Here is a 12,600-nt window from a genome sequence, read left to right on the forward strand (position 1 = left end):
ATTATACTTATAAAACTCTCCTACCCTAATTATATTTTATCTATTGCAATCATTTAGAAAGATATGCAAATTCTAATGTCATGGACACTCCAATTATTCTTCTGGCACACTCAATTCTCAAAAGTTTCAACAGACCTAAATGTGCCAATTTGTTCTTTTCTGTAACATGAACTGTCTCCTATGCAGAACAAGAAGAGAGTTAAAGGGACATTAAACCTAAATTTGTTCTTTCATTATTTAGATGCAGCATGCAATTGTAAATAACTTTTCAATGTTTCCTTGATCTAATTAGTTTTGTTCACTTTGTATACTTTGTTGAAAAGTATACCTAGGTAGGTTCAGAAGCTGCTAACTGGTGGACTGCATATATATATATATGCCTCTTGCTATTGGCTTTTAGCTAGCTCGCAGTACTCCTCCATCAACAAAAGATAGCAAGAGAATATGTGTTAATAGAAGTTAATTAGAATGTTCTTTGAAATTGCATGCTTTATCTAAATCATAAAAAACATTTTGGGTTTTATGTCTCTTTAAGTGTGGGGGGGCATTAGGATTTAAAGGGGCATAAAATAAGTTGGGATAGAGACAAAATATAATAATATGTACTTTTATTACTTTACCTGCAAATGTATACTGCAGTGCCTCGCCATTAACCCTGTCTTTTTTAGTTTCTGAATTGTAAAGCTCTAACTCCCCCACACACATTTCCTTCTATGGCTGTATCTATATCTATTGTTGTTTTGGTAAAATGCAAAAATGCATAGGGATTATCTGCTGGAGCATGCCTAGAAGCTGTGAACTCAGTTGAAATACAATGCCTGTGTCTAAACACTGATAAGGGTGGGTGGACTTGGCTGCTCCAGGCAGCTTAGCTACGTAAATTCATTTTGCTTACTTTTGAAAATTATTTTAAAATACTTGCCAGCAATTTTTAAACATTTTTTTTATGCAAACTATTTTTAATTAATTAGCCCTTTTAGGATATGCACAGATCTCAACCTGTTTTATGTCCCTTTAAATACACAAACAGGATTAAGTTCAAGAAAGGTCTAACTCTCATTAGTACTCAGTCTCAATATTTACTATTGTGTTGTGTTGTAGATGTTTACAAGACGTTATTTTTAAAATGAAGCAAAAAGAGATGCAATTATTAATGTCACATGTCATACATTTATATTATTTGTTAAATGAAAAAATCTAAACTTAAAAGCAATATGCCGTTACTATTAATATTAAATCTATGAGCAGTCATGTTTTACATTAGCATTGACTGCATACATCTTACAGTGAAAATCCCTTCAACAAAAACAAAAATCTTTTACAAACCTGTGAAACACTTTCCTCTTATAGTTTTCAAACTGCAGCTCCTCAAGCTACAAACAGTCACCTAGATTACGAGTTTTGCGGTAAGCTTAAAAAGCAGCGTTAGCAGGTCCTAACACTGCTTTTTAACGCCCGCTGGTATTACGAGTTTTGCAGGTACAGGTGTACCGCTCACTTTTTGGCCAGGCAATACCGCAAATCCACTTACGTAAATTGCGTATCCTCTTTTTTCAATGGGACTTGCTTAGCGCCGGTATTACGAGTCTGCCAAAAAGTGAGCGGTAGACCCTCTCCTGTCAAGACTGGTACCGCATTTTAAAGTCAGTAGTTAAGAGTTTTACACTACAAAGCCGTAGCATATAGCATAAAACTCTTAACTAAAGTGCTAAAAAGTACACAAACACCCATAAACTACCTATTAACCCCTAAACCGAGGCCCTCCCACATCGCAAACACTAAAAGAAAAAATGTAACCTCTAATCTTCCGAACCGGACATCACCGCCACTATAATAAATATATTAACCCCTAAACCGCAGCACTCCCGCCTCGCAAAAACTAGTTAAATAATATTAACCCCTAATCTGCTGTCCCTAACATCGCCGCCACCTACCTACATTTAGTTACCCCTAATCTGCCGCCCCAACATCGCCGCCACAATATTAAAGTTATTAACCCGTAAATTTAAAAGAAATCTAACTAAAAATTCCTATCATTAACTAAATAATTCCTATTTAAAACTAAATACTTACCTGTAAAATAAACCCTAAGCTAGCTACAATATAACTAATAGTTACATTGTAGCTAGCTTAGGTTTTATTTTTATTTTACAGGCAAGTTTGTATTTATTTTAACTAGGTAGAATAGTTATTAAATAGTTATTAACTATTCAATAACTACCTAGCTAAAATAAATAAAAAAGTACCTGTAAAATAAAAACTAACCTAAGTTACAATTACACCTAACACTACACTATAATTAAAACAATTAACTAAATTAAGTACAATTAAATAAATTACATACAATTAGCTAAATTAATTTAAATTAGCTAAAGTACAAAAACAAACAAACACTAAATTACAGAAAATAATAAACAAATTACAGAAATTTAAACTAATTACACCTAATATAATAGCCCTATTAAAATAAAAAAGCAACCCCAAAATAAAAAAAACCCTATCCTAAACTAAACTACCAATAGCCCTTAAAAGAGCCTTTTGCGGGGCATTGCCCCAAAGTAATCAGCTCTTTTACCTGTAAAAAAAAAATACAAACAACCCCCCAACAGTAAAACCCACCACCCACACAACCAACCCCCAAATAAAACCATAACTAAAAAAACCTAAGCTCCCCATTGCCCTGAAAAGGGCATTTGGATGGGCATTGCCCTTAAAAGGGCAGTTAGCTGTTTTGCCGCCCAAGGTCCCTAACCTAAAAATAAAACCCACCCAATACACCCTTAAAAAAACATAACACTAACCCCCTGAAGATCGACTTACCGGGAGAAGTCTTCATCCAAGCCAGGTGAAGTGGTCCTCCAGATGGGCAGAAGTCTTCATCCAGACGGCATCTTCTATCTTCATCCATCTGGCGCGGAGCGGGTCCATCTTCAGGACATCCAACGCAGAGCATCCTCTTCATCCGACGACTAAAACAAAATGAAGGTACCTTTAAGTGATGTCATCCAAGATGGCGTCCCTTAGATTCCGATTGGCTGATAGAATTCTATCAGCCAATCGGAATTAAGGTAGAAAAAATCCTATTGGCTGATGCAATCAGCCAATAATATTGAAGTTTAATCCTATTGGATGATCCAATCAGCCAATAGAATGCGAGCTCAATCCTATTGGCTGATTACATCAGCCAATAGGATTTTTTCTACCTTAATTCGATTGGCTGATAAAATTCTATCAGCCAATCCGAATCTAAGGGACGCCATCTTGGATGACGTCACTTAAAGGTACCTTCATTCTGTGTTAGTCATTGCCAGAAGAGGATGCTCCGCGTCGGATGTCTTGAAGATGGACCCGCTTCGCGCCAGATGGAAGATAGAAGATGCCGTTTGGATGAAGACTTCGGCCCGCTTGGAGGACCACTTCTGCCCGGCTTGGATGAAGACTTCTGCCCGTCTGGAGGACCACTTTGCCCGGCTTGGATGAAGACGTCTCCAAGTAAGTCGATCTTCAGGGGGTTAGTGTTAGGTTTTTTTAAGGGTGTATTGGGTGGGTTTTATTTTTAGGTTAGGGACTTTGGGCGGCAAAAGAGCTAACTGCCGTTTTAAGGGCAATGCCCATCCAAATGCCCTTTTCAGGGCAAAGGGGAGCTTAGGTTTTTTTAGTTAGGGTTTTATTTGGGGGTTGGTTGTGTGGGTGGTGGGTTTTACTGTTGGGGGGTTATTTGTATTTTTTTTACAGGTAAAAGAGCTGATTACTTTGGGGCAATGCCATGCAAAAGGCCCTTTTAAGGGCTATTTGTAGTTTAGTTTAGGCTAGGGTTTTTTTTTTTATTTTGGGGGGGCTATTTTATTTTAATAGGGCTATTATATTAGGTGTAATTAGTTTACATATCTGTAATTTGTTTATTATTTTCTGTAATTTAGTGGGGTTTTTTTGTACTTTAGCTAATTTAATTTAATTTAGCTAACTGTATGTAATTTATTTAATTGTATTTAATTAAGTTAATTTATTTAATTGTAGTGTAGTGTTAGGTGTAATTGTAACTTAGGTTAGGTTTTATTTTACAGGTATTTTTGTATTTATTTTAGCTAGGTAGTTATTAAATAGTTAATAACTATTTAATAACTATTCTACCTAGTTAAAATAAATACAAACTTGCCTGTAAAATCAAAATAAACCCTAAGATAGCTACAATGTAACTATTAGTTATATTGTAGCTAGCTTAGGATTTATTTTACAGGTAAGTATTTAGTTAATGGGTGTTAGGTTTAGGGGTTAATAACTTTAATATAGTGGCGGCGACGTTGGGGGCAGCAGATTAGGGATTAATAAGTATAGGTAGGTGGCGGTGACATTGGGGGTGGCAAATTAGGGGTTAATAAATATAATGTAGGTGGCGGCATGTTGGGGGCAGCAGATTAGGGGTTCATAAGTATAATGTAGGTGGCGGCGGTATCCAGAGCGGCAGATTAGGGGTTAATAATATAATGTAGGTGTCGGCGATGTCAGGGGCAGCAGATTAGGGGTTAATAAGTGTGAAATTAGGGATGTTTAGACTCAGGGTTCATGTTAGGGTGTTAGGTGTAAACGTAATTTTTATTTCCCCATAGGAATCAATGGGGCTGCGTTAAGGAGTTTTACGCTGCTTTTTTGCAGGTGTTAGACTTTTTTTCAGCTGGCTCTCCCCGTTGATACCTATGGGGAAATCGTGCATGAGCACGTTACACCAGCTCACCGCTGACTTAAGCAGCGCTGGTTTTGGAGTCAGATTTGGAGCAAAATTTTGGTCAACGCTCACTTTTTGTCTTTTAACAACGGGTTTCTGAAAACTCGTAATGCCAGCGCTGTATGTAAGTGAGTGGTGAGGGAAAACTGCTCGTTAGCACCGCATAGCCTCTAACGCAAAACTCGTAATCTAGGCAAGTGTTTTTCAATGGCAAATACATGTTGATTTTAATGGGGCTATCAATATACTCAGTTAAAGGGACATGAGGCAGCAACATTTTCTTTCATGATTCAGATACAGCATACAATTTTAAACACATTTCAAGTTTACTTCTATTAACCCATTTGCTTCATTCTCTTGGTATCGTTTGTTAGCTAGCTGAGCACATCAGGAGAGCCAATGACAAGAGGCATACATATGCAGTCACTAATCAGCAGCTAGCTCCCAGTAGTGCTTTGCTGCTTCTAAAACTATTGTGCTTTTCAACAAAGGATATCATATGAATAAAGTATATTAGCTAATAAAAGTAAACTGGAAAGTTGTTTAAAAGTGTATGCTCTATCTGAATCACAAAATAAAAATGTTGGGTTTATCTCCCTTAAAATGTTTTTATTTGGCTTCAATATAACATGACTGACCAGATATCCTAGAAAAAACGTTCTATACCACTTCAGAATGCTACATTGTAATCTAATATCTTTAAAAGAGTTGTTTTCAACATTACATATCACTTAAGGTTTCTTGAATCTATAGGATGGATGCAGCTTTGGAGCTACTTAGGTGCAGGCTTGCATGAGCGAGCGTGCAGTTGATACTTCAGAAGCAGTGGTCACCATGGGAAGCAGGTGTTGGCTTTGCAAAAGCAGTCGCCTGTGCAGTGATAATTGCGAGTAGCATGATGCTGCCCGCTACTGGCGATCACAGCAGATTCCCTTATTGGAGGACGCTCTCCTTCCGCAGAATAATAAATGGAGGCCATTGTGTTGTATAGTTTTAATCTTAGTTGTTTTCTGCATAAAGTACAAGAGGAAATCTTATCAAATAATTTTAAACTATTATTTTCAATGGTCACATTTTTTTGTTTTATTGATAATTGAATTTATGCTGAATGTAAAAAGCACAACATGTCTGATTGCAGCATTTAGAAAATAGTGACTCATAGACTTGTTTCCTGTGTGCTAATTTTTTTTTACTGTAAATGCTCACTTATGTTTTGAATTGTAAATAGTGTTTTCTTTGTTGCCATTTTTGGCTATTTTAGAAAAACATTCAGCCAGATTACGAGTTTTGCGGTAAGAGGGGTGCGGTGCTAACTTGCACGTTATTGTCACCGCTCACTTACCTACAGCGCTGGTATTACAGGTTTTTATAAACTCGGCGTTTAAAGGCAAAAAGTGAACGTAGAGCAAAATTGAGCTCCATACCGCACTCCAATACCAGCGCTGCTTAAATCAGCGGTGAGCTGGTTGTACGTGCTTGTGCACAATTTCCCCATAGACATCAATGGGGAGAGCCGGCTGAAAAAAAATAAACATATTAACCCCTAAACCACCGCACTCGCGCATCGTAAACACTAGTTAAATATTATTAACCCCTAATCTGCCACCCCTAACATCGCTGCCACCTACCTACATTTATTAACCCATAATCTGCCGCCCCCAACGTCACCGCCACTATACTAAATTTATTAACCCCTAAACCTAAGTCTAACCCTAACCCTAACACCCCCTAACTTAAATATAATTAAAATAAATCTAAATAAAACCTACAATTAATAACTAAATAATTCCTATTTAAAACTAAATACTAAATACTAATAGTTATATTGTAGCTATTTTAGGGTTTATTTTACAGGTAAGAATTTAGTTTTAAATAGGAATTATTTGGATGGGCATTGCCCTTAAAAGGGCATTTAGCTCTATTGCAGCCCAAAGCCCTAACCTAAAAATAAAACCCACCCAATCTTCATCCATCCGGAGCGGAGCGGCTGCATCTTCAAGACATCCGACACGGAGCATCCTCTTCTGCCGATGACTAATGACGAATGAAGGTTCCTATAAGTGATGTCATCCAAAATGGCGTCTCTTAGATTCCGATTGGCTGATAGAATTCTATCAGCCAATCAGAATTAAAGTTGAAAAAATCCTATTGGCTGATGCAATCAGCCAATAGGATTGAACTTCAGTCCTATTGGCTGATGCACTAAGCCAATAGGATTGAGCTCACATTCTATTGGCTGTTCAAATCAGCCAATAGAATGCGAGCTCAATCCTATTGGCTGATTGTATCAGCCAATAGGATTTTTTCAACTTTAATTCCAATTGGCTGATAGAATTCTATCAGCCAATCGGAATCTAAGGGACACCATCTTGGATGACGTCACTTAAAGGAACCTTCATTCGTCGGGTAGTCGTCGGCAGAAGTGGATCTTCAGGGGTTAGTGTTAGTTTAGTTTAGGCTAGGGGTTTTTTTATTTGGGGGGGGGCTTTTTTATTTTTATAGGGCTATTAGATTATGTGTAATTAGTTTAAATCTCTTGTAATTTGTTTTTTATTTTGTGTAATTTAGTGTTTTTTTTTGTAATTTAGATAATTGTATTTAATTTAGTTAATTGTACTTAATTTAGGTAATTTATTTAAATGTAGTGTAGTGTTAGTGTAACTTAGGTTAGGTTTTATTTTACATGCAAATTTGTATTTATTTTAGCTATGTAGTTATTAAATAGCTAATAACTATTTAGTAACTATTCTACTTAGTTAAAATAAATACAAACTTGCCTGTAAAATAAAAATAAAGCCTAAGCTAGCTACAATGTAACTATTAGTTATATTGTAGCTAGCTTAGGGTTTATTTTACAGGTAAGTATTTAGTTTTAAATAGGAATTATTTAGTTATTAATTATTTTAATTATATTTAAGTTAGGGGGTGTTAGGGTTAGGGTTAGACTTAGGTTTAGGGGTTAATAAATATAGTATAGTGTCAGCGACGTTGGGGACAGCAGATTAGGCGTTAATAAAGGTAGATAGGTGGTGGCGATGTTAGGGACGGCAGATTAGGGGTTAATAATTTTATTTTAGTGTTTGCGATGTGGAAGGGTCTCGGTTTAGGGGTTAATAGGTAGTTTATGGGTGTTAGTGTACTTTTTTAGCACTTTAGTTATGAGTTTTATGCTACAACTACGTGAATAAAGACCCTGTCAATCTGCAACTATTCACTGCTCTCTGGTGTTTTTTTACTCTCCTGTAACTCTTCTGGTACATGAATATTTACATAGAGCAAATCATTTTAGTTTGTTAATTTAGTCCTACATCTGTTGTACTGTTATCCAATGTGTTATATTTCTCATTTAATTGCCATGTGATGTTCAATCCTTATCAATACTTGCTATTATTCTAAAATCTATAGCTGTCATATTCCATAGTATTAACCTCCCCCAAATTTTATTGTCTGTTTACTTAACATCTCACCCTGACCAGACCAGAATATAACTTTCCAATTGGCCTTTCCAATTGTCTTTGATTAGCAATCAACTAAATTTAGTGGACTCAGCTGACTGCCTCCCTGCATATATTTCACACCAGTCTGGGATGTGCATTGCACAGTGATGTGCATTGCTATAACATATGTTCACATTTTCAAAGTGAACATTTTATGTGAGGCACTAGCAATAGAATTATACAAGAATTAAGTGAACATTTTATAAGTGAGGCACTAGCAATAGAATTATACAAGAATTAAGTGAACATTTTATAAGTGAGGCACTAGCAATAGAATTATACAAGAATTAAACAAGGATTGGGTAAGGGGCAAGAAAAAGGCAGGTACTTTTGTAATATTATGTTTGATATACCTTACTGTTTTCAAATGCAATTGCTACTGTGATAATGTGTCTTATGTGTTTAACTGGTTCCCTCTTTTGTAAAAATGCCTAATATCTTCTTATTCCTTTTTGCTGCCTTTTGTCTCTATAACAAACTACTTTATTCAATTACTTCTTCTCCCTCTCCACCTGCACTGTTCATTAGCCCATCTCTCTTAAACTCACATTACTTTTGTACTCATGAACTTTACCTATTCCTAAACACTCTCTCTCCCCCCTGCACCTTGTCTCAAAAGCAGTCTCACTACTGCTAATCTGTATCTCATCTTATGTCACTCTCCCTCTTGCTTCTACTAACTGCTGGTGACATCTCCCCTAATCCTGGTCCCCAACAACTGCCTAGCCGTGCACATCCATGTATACCATCCCACAGACTCAAAAAACAAAATTCTGACAACCTTACTCACATTCCTCTTGAATCAAAAGCCACTTCCCCTTTCATTTGTGCACTTTAAAAACTCTCGCTCTGTTTGCAACAAACTCACTTCTATACATGACCTCTTTATCTCCCACTCCCTCAACCTTCTGGCCCTAACAGAAACCTGGCTCTCTCCCCTAGACACAGCATCCACTGCTGCTCTGTCACATGGGGGTCTCCACTTCAGCCACACTCCTAGGTCTGGTAATAGACAAGGAGGTGGTGTAGGTATTTTACTTTCCTCTCGTTGCACCTTTCAACAAATACATCCCTCACATTTTCCTCATTCGAAACCCACATGATTCGCTTATTCTCTCCTCTTTCTATACGTGTCGCAGTCATATATCGTCCTCCTGGCTCCTCAACTCAATTTCTAGATCACTTGGCTGCATGGCTACCTTATTTCCTTTCCTCAGACACCCCTTCCCTCATTCTTGGTGACTTCAACATCCCTCTTGACAATCCCACTGCCTCCTCTGCAAAACAACTTCTGCAACTCACTTCCTCTTTTGGTTTGTCACAATGGACTGATTCTCCCACTCACAAAGATGGTCACTCCCTTGACCTGATCTTTAGCTATCAATGCACCCTCTCAAACTTCACAAACTCCCCCTTTCCTCTTTCTGACCACCATCTCCTTACTTGCAACATATCATCCCTCCCTACAACTCTCCCTCCTTCTGCTCCTCACACCAAACTTCACAGAAGCATTACGTCATTAGATCAACAACAGCTTTCTAATTCCCTCAAACCTCTCCTCTCATCCTTCTCCTCCTTTTCATGCCCTGACCAATCTATCTGCCACTATAATTCCACCCTTACATCCGTCCTTGACAATCTCGCCCCTCTTACCATAGCTCGGAAATCAAACACTCATCCTCAGCCCTGGCATATTCCTCTGACACGATACCTACGCAGATGTTCCCGTACTGCTGAGCGGCACTGGAGAAAATCTAGGAGTTCAGCTGATTTTCAACATTACAAATTTATCTTGAACTCCTACTACTCTGCCCTTAATTTCCATAAGCAACACTACTTCTCTACTCTTATCTCTAATCTTTCTTCAAACCCAAAACGTTTGTTCTCCACTTTCAATACTCTTCTCTGCCCTCCGCTACCTCCTAATACAACTTCTCTGTCAGCTCAAGACTTTGCCAACCACTTCAATAACAAAATCAACTCCATCAGAAATTAAATCAGCTCTCAACATAATTCCATTCTCTCACCCCCCCAAATGCTCTCAATCAACGACAACCCATATAACCTTAAGCTTAGCTCATTCTCCCCTGTTACTGAGGAAGAAGTTTCTGCACTTATACTGCGCTCTCACCTCACTACCTGTCCCCTTGACACTATCCCCTCACAGCTACTCCCCTCTCTCTCTGCCACCCTTACCCCTATACTCACACACACTTTCAACCTCTCCTTCAGCATCGGTATATTTCCCTCATTGCTGAAACATGCACTGGTCACACCTATCCTCAAAAAACCTTCCCTTGATCCTACCTCCCCATCCAACTACCGCCCTATTTCCCTCCTCCCTCATGCATCAAAGCTTCTAAAAAAACTAGCTTATGCACACCTATCCCATTTCCTTACAATAAACTCCCTCCTTGACCCATTGCAATCTGGATTTCGTCCCCATCACTCCACAGAAACAGAAATTGTTAAGGTTACCAACGACCTACTTACAGCAAAATCAAAAGGCCACTTCTCTCTGCTTATTCTCCTTGATCTGTCCGCAGCCTTTGACACTGTTGACCACCCTCTCTTGCTCCAAACCCTCCAATCCTTCGGCATATGTGACACAGCCCTTTCGTGGCTATCTTCCTACCTGTCAAACCGTACCTTTAGTGTAGCCTTCTCTGGGGCCTCCTCTGCCCTGTCACCACTTTCTGTCGGAGTACCGCAAGGCTCTGTCCTCGGTTCCCTTCTCTTCTCAATCTACACGTCATCACTAGGTTCCCTAATAAAGTCCGACGGTTTACAATATCATTTGTATGCTGATGACACCCAAATCTACTTCTCTGCACCAGACTTTCTCCTTCCTTGCTAACCCGTGTCACTAACTGTCTTTCTCACATCTCCAACTGGATGTCCTCTCACTACCTCAAGCTAAATCTCTCCAAAACTGAGCTCATTATTTTCCCCCCTTCTTCAAAACTCTCCACCCCCAATCTCTCTATAACTGTCGACAACTCCATCATTACCCCTACCCCGCTTGCCCGATGTCTCTGGGTCACATTTGACTCAGATCTTTCTTTCACTCCTCACATTCAGTCTTTGCCTAAAGCCTGCAACTTCCACCTTAAAAACATCTCTAAAATTAGACACTTCCTTACACAAGACGCAACTAACATTTTAATCCACTCTCTCATCCTCTCCCGTCTTGATTACTGCAACTCTGTCCTCTCTGGTCTCCCCACCTACCGCCTAGCTCCTTTACAATCCTTAATGAATGCCTCTGCCAGACTCATCTTCCTTACAAGTCGCTCTTCATCTGCTGCACCTCTCTGCCAATCTCTTCACTGGCTTCCTCTTGCCTCTAGGATCAAACACAAAATTCTCACTCTGACATACAAAGCCCTCAACTGCACTGCTCCCCCGTATATATCAGACCTTGTCTCCAGATACTCTCCCTCCCGTCCCCTTCGCTCTGCTCACGACCTCCTACTCTCCTCCTCTCTTGTCACCTCATCACACTCCCGTTTACAGGACTTCTCCAGACTGGCTCCCATCTTGTGGAACTCTCTACCTCGCTCCACAAGACTCTCTTCTAGTTTTAAAAGCTTCAAGTGCTCCCTAAAGACTCTACTGTTCAGGGATGCATACAACCTACGCTAACCTTTCTTTATTCCAGTTCCTCTCCTCCATTGCTATCCCCTGAACCCCCTTAGCATGTAAGCTTAAGAGTCCAGCTGTTTGTTGATCACCTTCTCAAGAGCTGACTACAACAGTGCAACTCTTGGCAGGGCCCTCTACCCATTTGATCCCTATAACTGTTTTTTTGTACTCCGCATTTGTTAATAGCGGAATCTGTTGGCACTCTACAAATAACCGATAATAATAATAATAATAAAAAATAATACAACTTTGTAGTGTAAAATTCATAACTACTGACTTTAGAATGCATTACGAATCTTGTGGGATAGGCTGTACCACTCACTTTTTGGCATAAAAAAAAGCTTGTAATACCGGTGCAACGTAAGTCCCATTGAAAAAAGACTATAAGCAAATTGCGTAAGTTGATTTGCGGTACGGCGAAAAAAAGTGTGCGGGACAGCTGTACCTACAAGACTCGTAATAGCAGCGGTAGGAAAAAAGCAGCGTTATGAGGCTTAAACTCGTAATCTAGCCGATTGGAAATTAGATGCTGACAAAAAAAAAACGGACAGTTTGAATAACAAACATAAAAACATTGACATTTATACAAATGGTGCAAACGCCTAAAATCAAATCAACTCAGCATAGAAAGGGCTATGCAACGATCATTAGTTGCAGGCCTCAAATGATCAGTGCTAATTTGTAGAAGTTACCGAAAAATAATAAAAGAGTTCTGTGTTCCAATTCTCAATGGGG

This window comes from Bombina bombina, chromosome 1 (assembly GCF_027579735.1).
Source record: "Bombina bombina isolate aBomBom1 chromosome 1, aBomBom1.pri, whole genome shotgun sequence".
In the NCBI taxonomy this organism is placed as follows: domain Eukaryota; kingdom Metazoa; phylum Chordata; class Amphibia; order Anura; family Bombinatoridae; genus Bombina; species Bombina bombina.